Below are 24,467 nucleotides of genomic sequence, written 5' to 3' on the forward strand. Positions count from 1 at the left end.
TTGCTTCTAAACCTATGTGGGAGCACATATGGTTCAACTCATGACAGACAGAAGAGAAACTATTGAAAAGCTAGGGGAAATGAAAAGCAAGGGATACCTTCATGGAAACCTTTTAAAGATACTCATTTCTTCCAATGAAGTTCTGTTTCCAAAACACACATCCAAATTTGAAGCCCGGAATACATTCACCTAGTGATGATATTAGTACCATTATCCTCCGATTACCTCACAACAGTGCTATCAGCCAAGAAATAACCCTTTAACATACGATCCTGTTAAGTGAATCTATTCATATCCAAACCATAAAACTTTTTTAACTTATATCTAAGCCAAAATATTGAGTTTTGCATCCTGGTTGATTTTCCCAAAGCAGACATCCCAGGTAATTTAAAAATATGATTATAAAGTTTAACTCATATTCTCTGGGGCTGCCTATCTAAGATCAGGTAAAGTATCAATTGTTCCTCATTTTGTCTTATAAGACTTGAAATTATACATGTAGATCCATATAGAACAAACAAACTAACAGGAGACAGCCTCACTCAATAACAACTTGGTCTTATATCTAACCCATTCTGTTAAGGACTTCACTAACATTTGTAAATTACTCAGATTTTTTATAAAAATCTCTTACTAGTCAATGCCACTATAATGGTGTCAAATTTTACCTCAAGCTTTTAAGGAAGAGAACCATATTCCAACTAGAACATGTGGAGATAATATTTATGTGTGGAAATAGGAAAAATCCCTGTTTGGTTTAGGAAAGGTCATTATGAAATGTATAATGAAGCATAGATAATAGTTACACTATACCTAATTCAAGGGTTGATGAAACATGTACTATATTCTCAATGAGTGCAGCTCCAGGTATTTTTGAATAACAGTCTTAAGATTTAATTTGTGTAGAAGGTAAAGTGCCTAAGTTGAAAATATGTATAAACTCATGTTCAGTGACAAATTAGGAACATTGAAGGAAAATTGGTTTTTTATCCTTATTTAGCATGGCCAGCCATAATAAGTTTTAATGAGAATTTAATTCATGATAAGTGTTGTGAACCAAAGTATGCATTGCCACAAATAAGAGAATGATTAATTTAAAAGCTGGAAATTCCAAAGCTCTTGAAATTTTGTATTGCAGAATGAACTACTTAATTTTGTGGACTGCCAGATACAAATGATAACCATTAAATGCAGCTCTGACATTGTGCAGGAAAGAAATGATCATCTGGGAATATTTTATCCAAAGTAATTATTAACTAGGAACTCCTGCCTTTCTCCCAGTTTCTGCTTGACATAGTTATTCATATTTTCTCTTTGCAATTTGTCTTGCTTATTGTCCTCTAGAAACTGGTATTTTGGTTTTTTCATTTCCATAATTTCAATCTGGCTTGCACTTCCTCTAAATGCATGCTTGTAAATTGTGTGTGCATATATATTTTGAAACTTTCAGAGGGTTCACTGCTATATTATTTCAAAGGGACCATAGATAGTTCTGTTTTTCTCCTCACATTGTTCATTTCAAATCTTCTCTGTTAAGGTAGCCCTTAGGCTTACATGTTTTCTATCAGTACTCATAGGCATAAAGAACCTTTGGGCCAACTAATTCTAAGTTGTCACTATAGACAGTTATATACCCCTTTAAAGATCTATGCCAAGTTTAGTCAAGATTTGTGCTATGAAATAATTGATAACTTTTCCCAGAATTTTCAAATGTATTCTGGCAAATGGAATTGAAAATTTGGCTTATGTTTCGTTCAGGCTTTCCAATAATTCTGCATAATAGAAGAGTTGATCATCTAGATATTTTATATATGATTTTATACATATACAGCAATATATATTCCTTCTCCTTAATGAAGGCTAAGTGTTCCTTCTTATGTGTGGAAAACAACATCTCACTCATGAATCAGAAAATCATAGTCACTCAAACTTTGTTATAATGCTTTGTTTTCTCTTTTGCATGCCAATGTTCTCACAGAAGTGTAAATATTTTAGATTATCTCAATTTTTCTATTTAATTCATCTGATAGAGAAAAGATAATTCTTATTCTTCTAAGTTTTATTGAAAAAAAGTTATTTTTAAACATTTTAAAAATAGGTTGGGCTGGGCGTGGTGGCGCATGCCTTTAATCCCAGCACTCAGGAGGCACAGGCAGGTGGATGTCTGAGTTTGAGGCCAGCCTGGTCCACAAAGTGAGTTCCAGGACAGCCAGGGCTATACAGAGAAACCCTGTCTCGAAAAAAAAAAAAATAAGTTGGATTTGGTGTCACACACTTAGAATCCCAGCACTTGTGGGGCTGAGGCAGGAGAATCCTGAGTTTAAGTCAAATATTGACTATTTGTTGAGTTGCTTCTTTGAACAAGCAAAATTCATTAAAAAGTACATAAGGGTATTTGACAGTATCTATTAGAAACAAGTTGTTCTCCATGTCTCTTCATTCATTTTGTTATTTTTCATGTGGTGAATGGCATTCCAAGAGTTATATTTCATGTGTTAGTTTCCAGAATTGTAGATTATAATCAGTTTACTATATGTAATTATAGTGGATTGGTAATCTCTAGATGTGTTTTACTAAAATAAGGGCAAGTACTCATAAGTTTTGTGAGTTTTTAGAACTTGTAAAAACATATTTTCTATCTAAATTCATACACCTAATCTTACAAAATTATTTAATTTCAAAATCAGCAATCTAATTAAGTGCATGGAAGATGCCAGCTTTATGATATGATCCCTTTCAGTCATACAAGAATAATTCAATAACATTTTAATTTCTTTTTTTAATCATCATTCTAGATTAGGTCATTATATGGGCAAGGAATATATTTTAGAACAAAGACAATGAAGATGCATGAGAGACTTAAATTTCTTCTGAATTGTACAATCAGCATATTAGATGGTTCAAAAGAAACAGTAGTATACGAATTCTCTAGGTAGTACACTACTTTATGGACTTGAAATCCTTTGTAGAAATTACCCATTTAAAATATCAGCTTTCTAACAGATGAACAAAAATTTTAACTCCCTATTCCTTGGATTTAGAAAAATATCTATCTATCTATCTATCTATCTATCTATCTATCTATCTATCTATCTATCTATCTATATTTTCTTCATTCCTTTCTTTTTTCTTTTTCTTTTATAATAACTTTTATTTTTTACAGTCCAGTCATTGCCCCTCTCACTGTCTACCCTCCTACAGTTTCTTGTCCCATTCCTCCTTCCCCCTGTCTCCAAGAGGATGTCCAGCCACTCTCTGCCAGGCTTCCCCACTCCCTGGGACCTCAGTTCCTTCAAGAGACAGGCAGCTCTTCTCCCACAGAGGCTAGACCAGACAGTGCTCTGTTGTATATGTATCAGAGCCTTGGACCAGCTCATGTATTCTGGTTGGTTGGTGGCTTAATGCCTTGAGATTGCTGGTCTTCCTAAGGGGTCACCCTCTTCCTCAGCTTCTCTTAGTCTTTCCTAAACTCAACTTCAGGGGCCCCTGACTTCAGTCCAATGGTTGGGTGTAAGTATTTATGTCCGTCCCATTCAGCTGCTTGTTGGGTCTCTCAGAGGACAGCCATGCTAGGCTCCTGTCTATAAGCATATCATACAGAAGGGTCCAAATGAGGATGCTTCAATCCCACTTGGGAGGTAGAGCAAGAAAGGAACTACCGTGGCAGAGGGGAGGGAGAAGAGCAAACAGGGATATGATCAGGTATTGGGGGGCTGGGAGAAAGGAGAGAAGGCCAGCTGAATGAATAAAAATATGCAACGTTTGTGGTTGGGAGGTGGGGGGACCCTCTAAAAAGTACCAGGGACTTTGGAGGTGAGAGACTCTCAGGACTCAAAGAGAGGGACCTTAAAGGAAATGCCCAACTGTAGGGAGCAGGAACACACAGAGTCCACCTCTAGTTGAAAGAGCAGGGATCAAATGAAAGGTTGGGTTTGCCATTCCACAGTCAAAAATATACAGAGGGTCAGGAAATTGAACAGAGGTGTGTAGCAATGGAGAGTTGGGGAGGGCTGGGGTAGCCACCAGAAAGTCTCAGATGCCAGGAAAGCAAGAGGCCCCCAGGCCCCAACAGGAATGACATTTGCTGAAATACCCAACAAAGGGGAGGGAAAATCTGTAGAGACCATATCCAGGAGTTAGGCACGGTTCCTGGTTGAGGGATGGGGCCACCCATGTATCTCCAACATTTTAACCCAGAATTGCTTCTGTCTAAAGGAAATACAGGGGCAAAGAGTGGAGCAGAGAGTGAACAAAAAGCTATCTAGAGACTGCACCACTTAGGGGTCCATCCCATATGCAGACACCAAACCCAGACACTATTGCTGATGCCAAGAAGTGCTTGCTGAAAGGAGTCTGATTTAGCTGTCTCCTGAGAGGCTCTGCCAGAGCCTCACCAAAACAGATATGGATGCTCAGAGCAAACCATCAGAGTGAGCACAGGGACACCAATGGTGGAGTTAGAGTAAGGACTGGAGAAGCTGAAGGGGTTTGCAACCAAATAGGAAGAACAATAATATCAACCAGCCAGACGCCCCCCCCCCCCCGATCCCAGCTCCCAGGGACTAAAGCACCAACCAAAGAGGACCCATGGCTCCAGCTGCATATGTAGCAGAGGATTGCTCTATCTGGCATCAACGGGAAGAGAGGCCCTTGGTCCTGTGAAGTCCTGATGCCCCAATGTAGGGGGATGCTAGGGCAGTGAGCTGGGAGTGCATGGGTGTATGGGGAGTACCCTCACAGAAGCAAGCAGAGGGGGATTTGGATAGGGAATTACAGAGGGGAAACTTGGAAAGGGGATAAGAGTTGAAATGTAAATAAATAAAACTTCTAATAAAAACACAAAAATTCTGATCCAGAAATTTTCTTGCCTGGCTAAAGGGCAGAATCTATGTCCATAAGGTTTAGTCATAGCTGTGGTCATCTTTGTTGCTTCTTGGGTGCCTTCCCTATCCCTGGTTTCTATCATGTCTTTGAGATGCTTCCCACCTCCACATCCCAATGAGTTGCACATTTTCATTCATTCTAATGGACATTTGGCCATCACTCCTGTTCATCCCAAACCTGATCCAGAATCTGCATACCCCTCCTCATCTCCTTCCCCACCCAGTTCCCTCCCTCCATCTCCCTCTTATGATTATTTTATTGCCCCTTGTTAGTAAAATTCAAGCATCTGCACTTGGGCCTTTCTTTTTGTTTAGCTTCTTTGGGTATTTAGAGTGTAGCATGGGCATCCTGTATTTTATGGCTAATATCCACTTATAACTGAATATATACCATCTATGTCCTTTTGGAACTGGGTTACATCAGTCAGGATGGTATTCTCAAGTTTCATCCATTTACCTGCAGAATTAATGATGTCTTTGTTTTTAATAGCTGGATAGTATGCCATTATGGATATGAATTTATGTACCACATTTTCTATATCCATTCTTCAGTTAAGGGACATCTAGCTTATTTCTAGTTTCTGGCCATTATGAATAAAGTTTCTATGAAAATAGTTGAGCAACTGTCTTTGTGGGATGATGATTATCATTTGGGTATATGCCCAGGTGTGGTTTAGATGGGTCTTTAGGTTAATGTCATACTTAGAAAAGTTCAAGAGAGAATATAGTGAACTCTAGAACATAACCCTAACTCTGTTCTCTGAGAGGTTCTACCAAGCAGCTGATTGACTCAGAGGTAGAGACCCACAGCAGAAAATGGGATGGAGCTTGGGGACCATTATGGAAGAGTTGGGGGGGGGGACACTGTCAGAAGTGTATAGGAACTCCACAGGAGGACTAATATAGTCAAATAACCTGAACCCTTGGGAGCTCTCAGAAAGTGAAACACCAACCAAAGAACATATACAGGCTGGACCTAGGCACCGCACACATATGTGATAGTTATGAAATTTGGTCTTCATGTGAGTCCCCCCAAAACTGGAGCTGGGTCTGGCTATCCCTAAAGGCATTGCCTGTCTTTTGAATCCATTCCCCTAACTGTGCTAGCTAGTCTGGCCTCAATGGGATAGAATGTACCTAGATTTCCAGAGACTTAATGTGCCAGGGTTGGGGAATATTCAGTGAGAGCCTCTACCCTCTGAGAGAGAAGAGGGATGGACTATATGAGAGGGAGTGGAAGAGGGCTGTGTGGTGGGTGGTTATATGGAAGATTAGGGATGGAAGAAAGGAATGAGAGAAATGCTGTAATTATATTATAATCCACAAAATAAAAAAATAAAAATAGGGGGAAATAAATAAGGAAATAATGTTTTATCAGCTCAATTTTTAATATGTGTGGATCACTGTGAGGTATCGTAGGTATTAATTTATTGGAGAAATATGAGTGTTTTTATAAAATCTGATTTCTAGTGTAATTTTGGTTATTTTAATCCATTAAAAAATGTGAGTGTTGTTCAGAAATCATTTGTTGCAGAATAATACTGTTGAGAAATAAGTACCAAGTATTTGGTCTATTGTGGGGCACTCATGTAAATTAAAAATGGTGTAATGCTCCTTTTGAAGTTGAGCTTCCTCAATTCTATTCTGCAGAGTGATTAAAGGATTTAATTAGTGAAGCATAATTTCTCTGTGGTTTCTCATATTGTCAAACTGATTTGACATCAGTGTTTTCACCTGGAAACAAACCCATGCCAAGTTGTTAAAGGAAAACTGAACACTCCTTTTCATTCTTAAAGTGCTATTTAAAAACTGTATAGTGTTAGGTTCCCCCAAATGCCAAGTAAGAAATCTCTTATGATTGCTGATAAGATCATGTAAAATATTAGATAAGGTTTTTGAAACAACAAATGCTTGATAACTTTAATGCACTCTGTTCAACTAATGTGCCCTCCAACATCCAGGATGCCACTTTTTGGGTGACAATAGCTGCATTTGACCCATAAGGGCCATTCTATCTATAAATTTCAATGATTGTATCAAACTTCTTATTTATTCAAAGGTTTCATTAGGCAAGAATCAGCTCTTACTGGCATTGGACGTTTTTCTAATATTTTCATGGATGCCAATCATGATGTGGATTTATTTTTCTATTTTCTTTGCTACAGTGTGTGTGTGTGTGTGTGTGTGTGTGTGTATCTGTGTGTGTGTGTGTGTATCTGTGTGTGTGTGTGTATATATACACCCTCTTTTTATTCTTCACAAAATACAAAGTACAGTACTCCACAAGGCAACAGGATAACAGCCAAACAGGATAAGATGAGATAAATTAAAATAAGGTGAATGTCCTCATATCAAGAATGTACAAGGTACCATAATAGGAGCAAGAGTCTCAAGAGAAAAGTATATCTGTTTCCACTGTTAGAAATCCCCCAAACCATAGAGCTTATAATTTTTTTTTACTAAGATAGAACTTCAAACTTGGTAAATGATATCTTTTTAATTATGTCCTGTTCTCAAAAATAAGTATCAGCAATGGATTATCCACCTCTGTCATTGTTAAAATATAGTGTCATATATTTTGGATTCTGGAGCTATTTCATGAGTCTTATGTCCCTAATTTTATGGCTAAGAATCCAGAATAGAAGAATCCTGTTGTCAGATGATAAGTGTCAACATCATGGTCAGTGTAAAATGCCAAATAGTGTTTTTCCAACACAAAAATGAGCAGTCAAGAATTATTAAATCTCTGTTCATTCCTCAAGTGGAAAATCTTATTGCAATCCCCTATTTATATTCCTTCTCTTCATTCATCCTCACTCTTGTTTGAATCCATTAAACATTGGATATCCCTGTCAAGCATCAGAAGTATAAATATAAGATACGACTATTCCAGTATTTATTTATTTATTTTAAGCATCAATATTTTACCTAGATATCTAATTATGATGCGTCATCACTTTTGTAAAATTTGGAAGTGTTGAGGAGTTGCAGACCATCAAATAAAGAAGTTGGGTTTTGTAATGGAAACAAATGCACTTCTAATGGTGGTTTGCATTTTTCTTTCATATATTTATTTTAATTGAATGTTAAAATTACACTGTAGAATAATGCGATGACTGAGGACCTAAATAAAGAAATGGTGCAATGTCTTCATTGCCTCGTATACCTGTCATACTGTGTATAAAGATAGTCTCATTGAGCCATCAGACTGTGTATAAAAATTTGACCCATGCATTTTGATAATTTCACAATTAAAAAAATATAACAAGACTTAGAATTTACATTTTCTGCAAGCTTTTACCTTTCTAGTAGAGTATGGTACTAAGCAAACACTTTTATATCTGTCTGTTTCCCAAAACAAATTATGTCAAACAAAATTTTCTTATCTGTGTGGGGTTGAGGAAAGTACATTTTAAAGTAAGTACATGTCTCAAAAGTCTAAGATTGGCTGTTCTTGCTTGCATTTTTAGAATTTTCTGAAATGTAAAGTTATGTAGTGCCACCTTAAGTCAATTGCAGGTATGATATGTAAAATGGAGTGGAATTCAAGGAACATATGCCGTGTGACAATATTTCTGACAAGTATGAACCTATACTCACTTTAGAGACAGAATCAACAGTATTGATATCAACAAAGTCCACATGGTGGAACCAATGAGTTTCAGTGAGGATATTCAAAATAGTATGGGTACTAAGGTATTCAGAGCTGAAGAGATGATACAAAGATATCTGCATCACCAAAAGCTCACTCAAGCATGTGTTCATTATCATTAGTTCATGAAAGCTGGAAAACTGAAGGTCACTGTAGAACAAGCAGACAACTCAACAAATTGAGGAAAGTCTTCTTCAATCACATTAATTGGTTTGCACATCACACAGGTCATTTGACTGACGATCCTGTTCTAGGTATCTCTTATACTTTGATAGTGTATCTCAGTATAAGGTTTATTTGAGCTTAGGGATGAAAGGGTCAGGTGCCATCTGATCAGTTTTAGGGATTTGCTGAAGGTGTTGAGTTATTAAATTTCTAAGTGTTAATGAGCATTTCTTTAGATGTCCCAAGCCTTAAAGAGCTTCTCTACAGGATGTACTGATTACTGTCCTTTAGAACATTCAAATATTAATGAACTTACCTCCAAGGAGTTTCCTTTTTTCCCTTGGAAGGAATTGCTACTAAACAGCAGAAAATACTGGGATGATTTTATTTTTGGTAATTTCTGTGTTCTTCATTAGAACAGGATAATCCATTAATCAGTAAAATGATGTCCAATGACTTTCTGGTCTTTCTCATGCTAGTCTGTCTAGTCACTTGAGAAAAAAAGTCCAAAAAAGGAGACTCTTACTACAGAAATGCGTAACACTTTTAAATAGGTGAGTAAAAACAACTTTAGAGAGTATAAAATTCTATATTGCATAAAGTATATTACACATATAAAGGGTTATTATGTAAGTGTACCACATTTTCTGTATCCATTCCTCTTTTGAAGGACATCTGGGTTCTTTCCAGCATCTAGCTATTATAAATAAGGCTGCTATGAATGTAGTGAAGCATGTATACTTATTACATGTTGGATAATCTTCTGGGTGTATGTCCAGGACTGGTATAGCTGGGTCCTCAGGTAGTACTTTGTCCAATTTTTCAAGGTACTGCCAAACATCTGTAATTGTCAGGCATTAGCAAAGCCTCTCAGGAGACAGCTATATCATGCTCCTGTCAGCAAGTACTTGTTGGCATTCACAATAGTGTCTGTGTTTGGAAACTGTATATGTGATAAATCCCCAAGCAGGTCAGTCTCTGGATGGCCATTCATTCAGTTTCTGCTTTGCACTTTGTATCTGTATCTCCTCCCAAGGGTATTTTGTCCCCCCTTCTAAGAAGGACCAAAGTATCTACACTTTGTTCTTCCTTCTTCTTGAGCTTCATGTGGGCTTTGAATTGTATCTTGAGTATTCCAAGCTTCTGGGCTAATATCCTTGAATCAGTGAGTGCATACCATGTGTGTTCTTTTGCGATTTGATTACCTCACTTAGGATGATATTTTTTAGTTCCATCCATTTGCCTATCAGTTTCATAAACTCATTGTTTTTAAATAGCCCTCTAATTAATGTAGGGTTGGTAAAGATCTTTTCTCAATCTGTTAGTTGCCTTTTTGTCCTATTGACAGTGTCCTTTGCCTTACAGATGCTTTGCAATTTTATGAGGTCCAATTTGTCAATTTTTAATCTTTGAGAATAAGGTGGAAAGAACCCATATGTCCTTCAACAGAGGAATGGATACAGAAAATGTGGCACATTTACACAATGGAGTACTACTCAGCTATTAAAAGCGATGAATTCATGAAGTTCTATGGCTGGAACTAGAAAACATCATCCTGAGTGAAGGAACCCAATAACAAAAGAATACACATGATATGTACTCACTGATAAGTTGATATTAGCCCAGAAGCTTGGAATACTCGAGATACAATTCAAAGCCCATATAAAGCTCAAGAAGAATGAAGACCACAGTGTGGATATTTTGGTCCTTCTTAGAAGGGAGATCAAAATATCCATGGGAGGAGATATGGAGACAAATTTGGAGCATAGTGTGAAAGAAAGGCTATCCAGTGACTTTTCCACCTGGAGATCCATCCCATATACAGTTCCCAAATCCAAACACTATTGTGGATGCCCACAAGTACTTGCGGACAGGAGCCTGATATAGTTGTTTCCTGAGAGGCACTGCCAGTGCCTGACAATTACAGAAGTACATGCTCATAGCCCTCCATTGGATTGAGCAAAGGGTTCCTAATAGAGGAGCTAGAGAAGGGGCCCAAGAAGCTGAAGGGGTTTGCAGCCCCATAGGAGGAACAACAATATGAACCAACCAGTACACCCAGAGCTCTCAGGGACTAAACCACCAACACACATGGAGAGACTCAAGGCTCTAGCCACTTATGTAGCAGAGGATAGCTTTGTGGGACATCAATAAGAGAAGAGGCCTTTGGTCTTGTCTGAGTATAGGGGAATGCCAGGACAGGGAAGAAGGAGTGGGTTGGTTAGTGAGCAGGGGGTGAGGGATGGGATATCGGGGTTTTAGGAGGAGAAATGAGGAAAAAGGATAAAATTTGAAATGTTAAGAAAGCATCTAATAAAAAAACAAAAGTTAAAAACAAAACAAAACAAAACAAAAAATCAAAAAGTTATTATACTACATGTAAGGGCTGGTACAGTAAGTCTATTAGAGATATCTGGAAATTAACGCTTTATTTCTTATTTTTTAGGCTGGTTGGACATATACTAAATTATAAGTATGATGTTATTCAATAAGAACTAATGCTCTGAGATCTTGTTTTCATGGCTGGAATCTCCACAACATCTATCGTCATGGCACCCACCTACACTAGGCATTGATATATTTGTATTTTTAACCAAGAAAGTGTAGGTTAATGCATCTGGGGAATTACTCAATAACCACACACCTAAATAGTAAACAAAAAACCCTGTATATTTGTTATTTTAAGAAATGTTTTTAATTGCTCACAAGTGAATCAAAAACACTGGTACCAGCTTGTATCTATCAGTAGCTGATTATACAGAACATGGTTATTCTTATTTATTTTTAGGTATGTTTCTTAGGACAATATGGAAAAATAAATGTGATCATTAGCAAATATTGTTTCAAATAAACAACTGGTGTCTTTATCAAATATCTTTTTTTCAATTCATAGCCATTGGATAGGGATCATTTTGTTGAATGATGCATTTTAGACAGACATCTGTTCCTGTAGTGTGACTCTTTATTCAATATAGCTTAAATACTCTTTGAGTGTTGATTTCAGTTTGACTCTTCAGCTATATTATCTGAGCTAAACATTTAGAGACTGAATATTTCACACATCTACATATTTCACTTATATATTCCCAATGCCTGGAAGGATTTTTGGCACATAATATATAGTCATGAGAACAAGGCTGAATGTATGAATATGGTCCATCAGCTTTACCATTCACCATATAGGAAATGTTCACTGCCCCTTACCTAATTTTAGGAACAGGTCCTTGAGATCTCACTCAGATGTCATCAAGCCTGTTGAGCACTCCCATAATTCTTCAGAATAAGGCTTGTGCAATGGGTGTGACAATGGGTGCAAGCCTTGTGCCATGAGCTGTTTCTCCAGAAAAATCATGTCTAAAGCTAAACACAGAGTCTGGTAGTAGATGCAGGTTGTAATACCTGAAATTACAGTAATTGTGTTTACTCACTTTTCTAAAAAAGTAATGAATCCTGCATTTATAAAATGCACAGAATAATAAAAAGAGAAAAGTCAAAATGCACACTATTTATTTCTAACTATCCCTAACGATCTACTATCCAGTTATAGGTATTTCCTTTTCTTTCTTTTTTTCTTCTTTTAATATATTCTTGAAAGGATGTGTAAAAGAGATACAAAATGAATATGGTGATGACATTTTTCAAGATTACTTTAAAAAATTTTCTGGCACTATTTCATAAGTGTTTTCTCTTTATCTTAACAGTGATAAGAATATATTTTAATGTATTCATCCTATATATCATGTATAATATAGATTATATCTTATATATTTGAGTTTTTGCATACTTTAATTAATATATAAAATTGAGAAAACATTCCAATCATTCCATAATTGTATTTATTGCATATAAAAATCTCAGGGATATTATACCAAATTTCCAACAGGAGAAATAATTGGAGGTTAAGTCAACAGAGAATGTAGGTAAAAATAAATCCATTATCCTACTGATTCCTTTTTTCTTTTCTTTTATTGTTATTTTTAGATATTTTCTTTATTTACATTACAAATGTTATCCCCTTTCCTAGTTTCCCCTTCAAAAATCCCCTATCCCTTCCCCCTCCACCTGCTTTCCAACCCACCCACTCCCATTCCCAGTCCTGGTATTCCCCTATACTGGGGCATAGAACCTTCACAGGACCTAGGGTCTCTCCTCCTACTGATGATCCACTAGGCCATCCTCATCTACATATACAGCTAGTGCCACATGTCCCACCATGTGTTTTCTTTGATTGGTGGTTTAGTTCCAAGGAGCTCTTGGGGTACTGATTAGTTCATTTTGATGTTCCTCCTATGGGGCTTCAGACCCCTTCAGTTCCTTGGGTACTTTCTCTACTTCCTTCATTGGGGACCTTGTGTTCTGTCCAATGGATGATTGTGAGCATCCACTTCTGTATTTTTTAGGCACTGACAAAGACCCTCAGGAGACAGCTATATCAGGCTCCTTTCAGCAGGCACTTGTTGGCATCTGTCATAGTGTCTGGGTTTGGTGGTAGTTTATGGGATGGATCAACAAGTAGGGAAGTCACTGGATGGTCATTCTTCAGTCTCTGCTCTGAACTTTGTCTCCTTCCATGGTATTATGTTCCCCCTTCTAAGAAGGATTCCAAGTTTCTGAGCTAATATCCACCTATCAGTGAGTGCATATCATGTGTGTTCTTCTGTGATTGGGTTACCTCACTCAAGATGATATCATCCAGATCCCTCCATTTGTCTAAGAAATTCATAAACTCATTGTTTTTAATAGCTGAGTAGTACTCCATTGTGTAAATGTACCACATTTCTGTATCCATTCCTCTGTTGAGGGACATCTGGGTTCTTTCTAGCTTCTGGCTATTATAAATAAGGCTGCTATGAACATAGTGGAACATGTGTCCTTATTACATGTTGGAGCATCTTCTGGGTATATACCCAGGAGTGGTATTGCTGAATCTTCTGGTAGAAATATGTCCAATTTTCTGAGGAACCGCCAAAATGATTTCCAGAGTGGTAGTATCTGCTTGCAGTCCCACCAGCAATGGAGAAGTGTTCCTTTTTCTCCATATCCTCGCCAGCATCTTCTGTCACCTGAGTTTTGGAAATTAGCCATTCTGACTGGTGTGAGGTGGAATCTCAGGGTTGTTTTGATTTGCATTTCCCTGATGATTAAGGATGTTGAACATTTTTTTAGGTGTTTGTCAGCCATTTGGTACACCTCAGTTGAGAATTCTTTGTTTAGCTCTCTACCCCATTTTTAATAGGGTTATTTGATTTTCTGGAGTCAAACTTCTTGAGTTCTTTATGTATATTGGATATTAGCCCCCTATAAGATTTAAGATTGGTAAAGATCTTTTTCAAATATGTTGGTTGCCTTTTTATCTTATTGACAGTTTCCTTTGCCTTACAGAAGTTTGCAATTTTATGAGGTCCTATTTGTCGATTTTTTTTAATTTAACATTTTTTATTTAGCTATTTTCTTCATTTACATTTCAAATGCTATCCTGAAAGTTGCATATACACCCCACCTGCCGTGCTCCCCAACACACCCACTCCCACTTCCTTGCCCTGGCATTCCCCTGTACTGGGTCATATAATCTTTGCAAGACCAAGGGCCTCTCCTTTCATAGATGGCCTACTAGGCTATCTTTTGATACATATGCAGCTAGAGACATGTGGAGCACAAGCCTTTTAGGAATCTTTCCCCTGTGCCCATATCTTTGAGGTTCTTCCCCTCTATCTCCTCTATAAGTTTCAGTGTCTCTTGTTTTATGTGGAGTTTTTTTATGCACTTAGACTTGTGCTTTGTACAAGAAGATAAGTATGGATCAATTCACATTCTTCTACATGATAACTGCTAGTTGAGCCAGGACCATTTGTTGAAAATGCTGTCTTCTTTCAACTGGATGCTTTTAGCTCCTTTGTCAAAGATCAAGTGACCAGTGACCGTAGGTATGTGGGTTCATTTCTGGGTCTTCAATTCTGTTCCATTGATCTACCTGTCTGTCACTGTTCCAGTATCATGCAGGTTTTTTTTTTTTTTTTTTTTTTCACAAGAGCTCTGTAGTACAGCTTGAGGTCAGGCATGGTGATTCCACCAGAGGTTCTTTTAATATTCAGAATAGTTTTTGCTATCATATGTTTTTTGTTATTCCAGATGAATTTGCAAATTGCCCTTTCTAACTCTGTGAAGAATTGAGCTGGAATTTTGATGGGGATGTAGATTGCTTTTGGCAAGATAGTCATTTTTACTATACCAATCCTGCCAATCCATGAACATAGGAGATCTTTCCATTTTCTGAGTTCTTCTTTGATTCTTTATTCAAAGACTTGAAGTTCTTATCAAACAGATCTTTCACTTCCTTAGTTAGAATCACACCAAGGTATTTTATATTATCTGTTACTATTTTGAAGGGTGTTGTTTCCCTAATTTCTTTCTCAGCCTGTTTATCTTTTGTGTAGAGAAAGACCACTGATTTGTTTGAGTTAATTTTATGTACACCTACTTCGTTGAAGCTGTTTATCAGGTTTAAGTGTTCTCCAGTGGAATTGTTGGAGTTACTTACATATACTATCATATTATTTGCAAATAGTGATATTTTGACTTCTTCTTTTCCAATTTGTATTCCTTTGATCTCCTTTGTTATCTAGTAGTTCTGGCTAGGACTTCAAGTACTATATAGAATAGGTAGGGAGAAAGTGGGCAGCCTTTTCTAGTCCCTGATTTTAGTGGGATTGCTTCAAGTTTCTCTCCATTTAGTTTGATGTTGGCTACTGGTTTGCTGTATATTGCTTTTATTATATTTAGGTATGGGCCTTGGATTCCTGATCTTTCCAAGGCTTTTATCATGAATACCTGTTGGATTTTTCAAATGCTTTCTCAGCATCTAATGAGATGATCATGTGGTTTTTGTCTTTGAGTTTGTTTATATAGTGGATTATGTTGATGGATTTCTGGATATTAAACCATTCCTGCACCCCTGGGATGAAGCCTACTTGATCATGATGGATGATCCTTTTTGATAATAATAAAAAACAGAATCACAAACCCAGAAAGGCTACATTACAAGGAGGTCTCTAAGGGAGATGCAAGAATCATCCTAGGAAAGGTAAATAGAATAGATGTCCCTGGTAGACTGGGGCAGATGTGAGTGATATGAATAGGAGGGATGTTTTGGGAGTAACCAAACAATGAAGGAAGGCACTGTTGCTACTGCTGAGAGGGCTAGGAACTGCAGACTAGATAATCTAGAGATTTATGTTAGAATCAAATGTGTCTGGCAAAATTTAGGTCAGAGTCTAGCATAAGAGTCATCAAAGAGAATTCATCCAGCAACTGATGGCAACTCATGCACAGACCCACAGCCAACTATTAGTCAGAGGTGGGGAATTCTGGGGAAGAGGGAAAGGAAGGAACCAGAGGTACCAAGAACATCCCAAATAAACCCCCACAAAATCAACTAATCTGGGCTCAAGTGGGCTCACAGAGAATGAACAATTAGCTTGCATTGGTCTGACCTAGGTACTCCAGTTATATGTTATGATGGTGTAGCTTAGTCTTGTGGAACTCCTAACAGACACCATTGCCTTCCTTTGGTTCCCTTTTTCTCTTACTGAACTCACCCAGACTTAATACAAGGGTAGATACCTAGTCCTAGTCTTACTGCAAGTTGTTAGGTCATGTTTGATAGATATCCCTGGGAAGCCTGCCCTTTTCTGAAGGGATATGGGAAAGGAGGAGGAGTGTATTACAGGGATGGGGACTTGAAGTGGAAACTGTGGTAGGAAGTAATATATGGGAGAAGAATAAATTAATTTAAAAAATTGAACAAGATACAACATGTATATATATTCATATATATTCATATATACATGAATAGACAAATCAAACACCCCATTTTTAAATTATTTTATAAAATAAAGGAGATAAGACATTAGAAAACAATATGAGTTAATAAGAGAATATAAATATATATTTAAATAATTTCTTATTTAGAAGGATTTATTATCTGCCTAATTTTTTAATAGACATTTTGGCTAAGATCATGTGAAGAATGTAGTGTCTGTGCATAGCCATGACTAATAAGTGGTGTACCCCTAATAATTATAGGGAACTCCATGAGACTATTTCATATTAATATTCTTACTTAGTGATTTAAGAAAATCAGGGAGGCATATATGTGTAGATCCTTGGTAGATTCTTCATCACTCATTGTCAATAGGTATGTTACTCATCAGTCCCTATATAAACATACATAATAGGATTATATATGTTTATGTATGTGCATATATATACATAAATATATATATATTTATGTATGTGCATGTATGCAGGTATATATATATATATTATATATATATAACATATAAAAATATTTATTTTAAATAATAAGCTTCTTTAATTACAAAATCCTTATGACCAGCTCTCTGGTCATACATTTCTGTTCTGACTCTGAAAACATGAGACCCACTGAGCCAATAGTGATATGTTCCTTTTGAATGTAGGTCAATATCTCAGCTAAAAAAAAATAGAATTGAATACCAGGAACAAATGTCACCTTAGTTTACTATTTTTGCTTAAGCCTCCAGCAGATTATAGTGTATCTACTCCAAGTAGAGATAACCATTTCTTTTGACTCAGTCTATGCATTCCAATGGTAACCTTATTCAGAAAATTCACTGACAATCACATGTAGAATAATGTATAGCTAGATATCTGCATTTCTTATGGCCTACTTAAAACTTAAAATTTACTATCAGTAGTGTGTATATAGAAACAACTCCCTTTGATCCTTTTTAAGTGTATTTATACTGACTGTTACTAAATCTTTGCCATTGTAATGACAAATAAATGTTGGATCAGATACAGGGTGTTCATATAGAAAGTGTTGAAATATGAAAAAATGGAATAGTCTCATGATAGTACATTAGGAAAGCAGTTGAATCTAGTAAGGGAAACTTGAACTGGAAGGAGCATATGTTTTTCAGAACCAAATGGGTTTAAGTGGTAAAACAGCTTTAATATTGTGATCCTTTGAACTCAAAACAGTAACTCTGTTTCAGTGTGTACTGCTATGTGTATGCTCTGAAATAATAAAATGTTTTCAGTTATTTTAAGTTTTAAACATGAATGGACTGTGACCACAATGAGAACTGCTTCATTATTAACAGTTGATCACTTTATGTTCAGTGGATGAAAATAAGTGCATAGTCAATAGAGTTTAATAGGATTTCATGTGTGTAATAAATGTGAATTGTCATACAAATCTTCAAACATAACTGTGTTTAGCTTGAGAGACCTTCTGCAAAGATAGATCAATTCTTTTTCCTATGAGCCATATAAAACCTAATTTACATCTACCTATAAGAACACTTGGCTAGAAGTCTGAATGACTGAATACATGTGGGGTAATTGTGTCCAAACACACCCTTGCATATCTTAGATATTGTTTCACACAACTAGTAATTAAGATCTACAAGCTGTTGGAAAGCAGTAACCTTGAAATACATTTTTGGCTCAGTGTACCACAAAACAAAATTTTATGATTGTTCATAAAAAACATGTATGGGCTTAGTAGTTCCGGTTATTAAATGAATAAATAATGTAGCCAACACAGAGAAAAATAACAATGAGAATAATAAACAAGAGTTGTTTTGGTATTCCAATGATTTATTTATAACAATAACAGTTTAAATTAGATGCTGGGATATTCATAATCATTGTACAAACTCAAGCTGAATATTTTAACTCTATGGGCTTAATATACTGTATGTTTTCTATGTATGCCAATTTGTCTAATAAAATGATGAACAAATCTACCAGTTCAGTGAAGCAGCTTTGTAAAGACTGTAATTTAAGGACGTTCAAGTGTTAAGCAATCATTCTTGCTGTTGCTTGCCTGCATTCTGAGCAGTGTGCAGATAAACCTAAATATCTTGATGCTTAGGAACAGTTCCAATTTTTTTTTTAATATCAAACAGAAGCTTCCTTCATCCAAGCAGAACACTCCCCAGGTACAAGAGTCAGAAAAATAGAAATGTCTAATTTGCATCTCTCATAATCAGACATGCCTTCAAAAATGCAATTAGCTTGATATTGAATTTGATCTAAATGGTTGCATGTTTGTTAATACCAAGATTTGAACTTTCCATTTTTCAAATTTTCTTTTGTTAGTATGAAAGAATATTGTAATGCTTTGCACCTTTTGTTAATCCCAATTTACACTTGAGACCCACGTTTTCATGTTACTTTCTGGGAGAGTGTGCCATCGTTTTATTGCTATAATTAATGCTTGATAGAATCAGCTTATAAAGAACAGAGAGTTTTGTTCCACTGATGATTTTCTCTGTTTCAGCCTAAAGGAGGATGTTCCTGTGATTTTGTGCCTGTAGCGTCCTGTGATGATGAAGAAAACCTGCTCACTTCTTGGTCTAAGGGTAATTGAAAGAAGAGACTGGAGTCAGGCCCTAAGCACCTACCACTACTACCTACTTCTAAAAGCCTCTACTACCTCCTAAGTGTACCATGTACTTGGGACTAAGCCTACTACAGGCAGGCATTGCAGGAGAAGCATAGAAGAAGCATGTACAGCAGAACATGCTGGCCAAGGAAGGGAAATATTTTAACATTCTTGTGATTACTTACAGGCAGAAAACTATTCTTGGCTATGGATTCTACTAGGAAAATCTTTTACAATATCACGCAATTTTATAAGCAGGTTGAGGGAACTCGCCAGCATATTAGAATCTCTCTGCTTTGCAAACTGGAAATGACTGATACCTACCCTCGTCTTTGAATTTTGCTGCATAAAAGCAATTTTACTTCCATGTAAAGCAAATAAACTAATAAATAAAATGTAAATTCTCTGTGTTTTCATACTCTCTCTTAAATATTGAGTAAAACAAAGGACAATAAAGCCAAACTAAACTGTGAGGCATGTACCACGGAAGATTCGATATTGAACAGGTTGAAATTCTGTTTATTAAATTTCTCACATATAATAATATGTTATGGATTTTAAATGTAAATAAATAAAATAATCAATAAAATTAAAAAATAGAAATATTTTTTTAATATTTTACATAGGACCGGGACTTAATTAGGATATAAAAATAGCATTGTAATATACCTTAACAGTTTCCAAAACTGGTTTTTCTCATGTGGACAAAATTCTTAATCCACATAATTGTGCCTGAGCATTTATGGAAACTATAATACTGAGTCATAGTTTCATTGTGAAATGAGGCCCAAGACAGTAACGAGTAACCTAGAATTTTATAGAATAAGTTCAAATACACAAAGAACAGCCATCTTTCTGAAAATGTTCAAGTATCTATCTGTATATCAATTTGTCTCAGTTTCAGTAAACAGAAATACTTAGGCAGCATATATTCAACAAAATTTAGTTGTGAGAAGAGTAGCATATGAATGGGACAACATTCAAATCTAGGAAAGGCTGAACACTGCCCAGGGGCATGAGCCATGAACTTGTATAGGCTGAACACATGGGTGAAGTAAGAAATGACATTGCAGGGCCTGATATTCATGCCATTATTGCCTAAGCACAGTTGCTTGAAACTCACAAATCTGTTTAATTATTCCTTTCTGGAGATTTGTCTTCAATCAAAAGAGAAGAATATTTCTACATTTAGTTTTTTAAAAAGAGTTCCTAGCATAAAATTCTCTCATTGTAAAGGGCTTCCTCTTTGTTTTGCTTCAATAAAGGCCTAAATTTTCTCAAAAGGACCATATGCAAAAATAATCTAATACCAAAATGTAATTTCAAGTCCAAATTTGTAGAGGTAGTAAGGTGGAGGTGTTGACCCCTTTAAATTATTCACATACCATAATTTTGCATCACATTAAATAATACTTTAAGACAATGAGATATAGGTTAATATAAATGTGAAATATAGAAATGCAATTAATATGCAAATTTATCTATAACAAATGGTTACATATATGAAAAGGTAGGTATAGATTACTCAGTAAGTAAGCTTTAGTGTATGGAAACTTTCATGGGAAGAATGAATCCCAGTGTTCCTATAGTCATTAAGATACATTTCAGAGCTCATAAATATTTACATAAACTGATAATGACCTGATGTTATGTGACTCTTATCTTCCTTTGCAAGTAAATTTGCTTTTGTAAAATAAAGCTAGGTATCCATCAAAGTAAAAGAAATAATAGTTTTCTGATGATATTCAAGTTGTTAAAACTTGTAGAAGACGACACAGACCCTCTGAAACTTAAATCAAGATATTGAGAAATATGAAATATAGCAGAGTAAAATTTATTATTTATAATGTAGGATGCATCTTAAATGTTAGAACAGCAGGGAATGTAACATAAACATTAATGCATCATTTGCATAGTTAACCAAACTAATCAGAGATTTATACTCAGAAAACACCATAAATTCAGAGTTTGAATTCCTGTCCCATATTATACTTGCATTCGTCACACCCATTGGCTAGATATAAACTCTACAAGATAAGTTTTTTAAAAACATTGAAACATTCTATAATAAAACAAATGATCTCACAGTCTAGACGAGAAACGCAGTGAGAGAGGCAGTGATGTCAGCTGATTTCATGCTGAGTGTGTCATGACTCTGAGTTATGAAGCCAAGGGTCAAATTCATTGGTCAATCAACAGGTTATAAATGGACCAGCACTTAAGCAAAAGGAGGAGTGTGGGATCAGGAGAAAGATATGAGCATGCTGTATTATCAATCAGCACAAACTTGTTCCACCACAAAATTATACAGTGTAAAATTGTAAATATTAAATGAAAAGACAAAGCAAATTTGTCCAAAACTGAAATTAATACAACATGCATAATCCAGTTAATGAAATTCTACACTTTTCAGAAAAATGATGCTTTTCTTGATTGAAAATGATACAATAGGAAATCACAAAAGAACTGAAATATAAATGTGGATACAAAAGTAGCCAAATGAAAGGCATGTTTCATTTAAATAGTGTATTGGAAAGAAAAGACAGACACAGTTAGTACTGTACATTTTGAGGCTGAAATCAATGAACCGAAAAGTAAGTCCAGACTTAAGTGGGAACCAGAGCAAGAAAGGAGAGGATGTCTTTGCAGCATTCTATTGTTCTGTAAGAAAACAGAGGAAATTAAAAGGTGAAATATTTGAAAAGGTGATTATTTGTGCAGAAATGAAGAAATTCATGCATGATTAAATTGAAATGTCATTGGAGCCTCACAAAGAGTAAATTCAATTTTGTGGGCCTCAAAAACGTAGTTATAAGAGTTTAAAATTTAAATAGAGTCCAAATCAAAAGATTCTAGAAGAATGGATGCAAAATTTCACTCCTTCTGTTCAGGAGGAAAAGCAGTCAGAAGAGGAGGAGGAGGAGGAAGGTCAAGAGGAGACAGACAAGAGAAGGAGGGAGAAGCTGGAGACAAAGCACAGGAAGTGGGGAAGGTGAAGATGTGGGGTGTGGCCCATGAGTCCTAATTTGAAAACACCAATGACAAAGATGATTGGCATAGTTTGAGGAATTTAATTAAGAAATAACTGCCAATAGCTTTGAAGACTGTAAATGACTTGGAAGAGTGCATCCTATGGAGTGAGCATTACAAGGCTTTGGGGAAAGGCAAAATATTTAGTAAGGTGCACAGAGATAAAGGGGCTGTTCCAGAGGGAAAACAAGATCTTTGCCCATTCACCATCCAAAACCATTTCATAGAATCAACACTACTTGTGACAATTAAATCTTTTACATCATATTAAATGCAAATGTGAGATAATATTTATGTGTCTTGACAGTGCAGAAGAATTTATTACAATATGTACACATAGCACATTCACTCAGACAAAATATTGTTGAAGTAAATGAGAAATTAAACTGCAATAAGAGGACATTTTTCTACTTAACAAAAGACCCTGTAATCAAAGTGAAGAAAGCAATTGCACACAGGACTAGATAATATTTATTGTGAGTGGAATTAAAAAGGACTAGTAGAAAATTGTCAAAGTAGTAAGACCATTTTCTTGAAATCCAAGTTAATTAAAATATGCTGTTGGAATATGATCAGTAGGTTAAATATGGGTAAATCTTATTTGATAAGTAAATGTAAACACCTATAATAAACACAAATGAGTAAATGTAATTATCAATCACAAACAGGCTTGAGGTTAGAACTTAGAACACAATGAATTATCTATATTTTTAGAGGGCAGTAAATAACAACTAATCTTTTTTGAAAAACATTAAAAATTAAAAAGAACAAAAAATCCAAAGATTGCTTCAATAAGCCCAAAATACATGTAAATATGAAAGTAATATTCTGTTTAGTGGCTGTATTTCTCTAATAGCTTATCTTTAGTCTTCATTCATACTATGTGCTATTATAAGATCGTCTTGTGTTTTGAAGTCTTGAGCATTGAGCCTACTTCCCAAATATATATTTCTTTAAAGTACTTGTAAATTTAACCATTTAACTTTAAAATAATTTCTTTGAAAATAAATTTAATATTTGAGGAATTTTTAATAAAATTTCTACCATATACAAAAGATACGCCAAGAGATGGTGATAATGTAGAACATGTTAGAACATGCCTCTGTTCTTTCAGTGTTAGGCTAATATCAAATCTAAACACAGGAATTGATATCCATAAATAGCTAAGCGATGCAGTAGCTGCTAATGTCAAGTTTTTATTTGATTCCTTTACTATATCTAAAATAAATTTTTAAAATATATGTATGCATATTGCATATTTGTATCATATATGTAAAGTTATATGCTTTCATATTTTTCATATAAATTTTATAATTTTGACATTTTTCCTTATTTATTTAAAATTAGTTTAGATGTGTTCACCATATAATTGTGTTTTATAATTAAGACTATATATATATGACTATATATAGTTTTATATATACATATATGTGTATATATATGTATATGTGTATATATATATATATATCAAGGTCCAGAATCTGTTTATTTTGAGAAACAAGGAAGAGAGAGAGAGAGTGTGTGAAGAAGGAGGAAAGGGAATGAAGGAAATTGTTGCAGTTATTTATGGTACTAAGCTGACTACATACAAAATTAACTAAAACTCAAGAGGCTGAGGATACCTCAGGGAGTTATTAAATTCAGTAAATCTTAATTAAACAATTTAAAGTGGGAAGACACATCTTTAATCTGGATCTTTTGAGGTGTGAATATCCACCTTTAACATTAGCAGTACTTTCTGCTGGGAGCCTCTATACAGTGCATGAAAAGGAGAAACTCATTCTTACTTTGCCTGTTTGTCTTTTTCTTTCTCTAGAAAGTCCTTCACTGACATTAGAGCATACTTCTTAGGGATTCTAGCATATACTGAAGACCAGCTGAGACATCTAACTTTGAGGACTGAACAACTACTGGATTCTTGGATTTTCTATTGGTAGACAGCCATTGTAGGACTCACAGAACCATAGTCTGTAAGCAAGTATAATTTTTAAAACCCTATATATACAAATTCTACCATTTTTTTCATCTAGAGAACCCTGAACAACACACAGAGGGAAAGAATGGGAGAGATGAAGATCTAGGAGGAAAACAGAAGAAATTAGAGATGAGAGAGAATAACAGTGGAAAAGAACACAGAAATCAGAGCACAAAACACAGTTACTTATAAGTACAGAGTAGAGATACTGCAAAACAGGAGCAGGACTTGCATAGTCCTGTGAATCAAAAATCCTTGCTTATTCTTGCCTAGGATTTATTTTTTGTAGTTCTAAAATGGAGGATGAGAAATTGGCTACTATGGGCAGGG

At 35.6% G+C, this 24,467-nt stretch overlaps 1 long non-coding RNA gene across 1 annotated transcript in view; it reads left to right on the top strand.

Annotated features, from left to right (window-relative positions):
• LOC115031722 (uncharacterized) overlaps positions 1–19,437 on the top strand; it is an 88,084-nt gene extending 68,647 nt beyond the window's left edge. Inside the window, exon 4 of the long non-coding RNA XR_003837371.2 lies at positions 19,028–19,437. This is a non-coding gene — a long non-coding RNA (uncharacterized LOC115031722). The remainder of the gene's footprint in view (positions 1–19,027) is intronic.
• Positions 19,438–24,467: the final 5,030 nt, after the last annotated feature.

The sequence above is a fragment of the Mus caroli genome, unplaced genomic scaffold, assembly GCF_978045245.1.
Source record: "Mus caroli unplaced genomic scaffold, Mus_caroli_1 scaffold_10, whole genome shotgun sequence".
Lineage (NCBI taxonomy): Eukaryota > Metazoa > Chordata > Mammalia > Rodentia > Muridae > Mus > Mus caroli.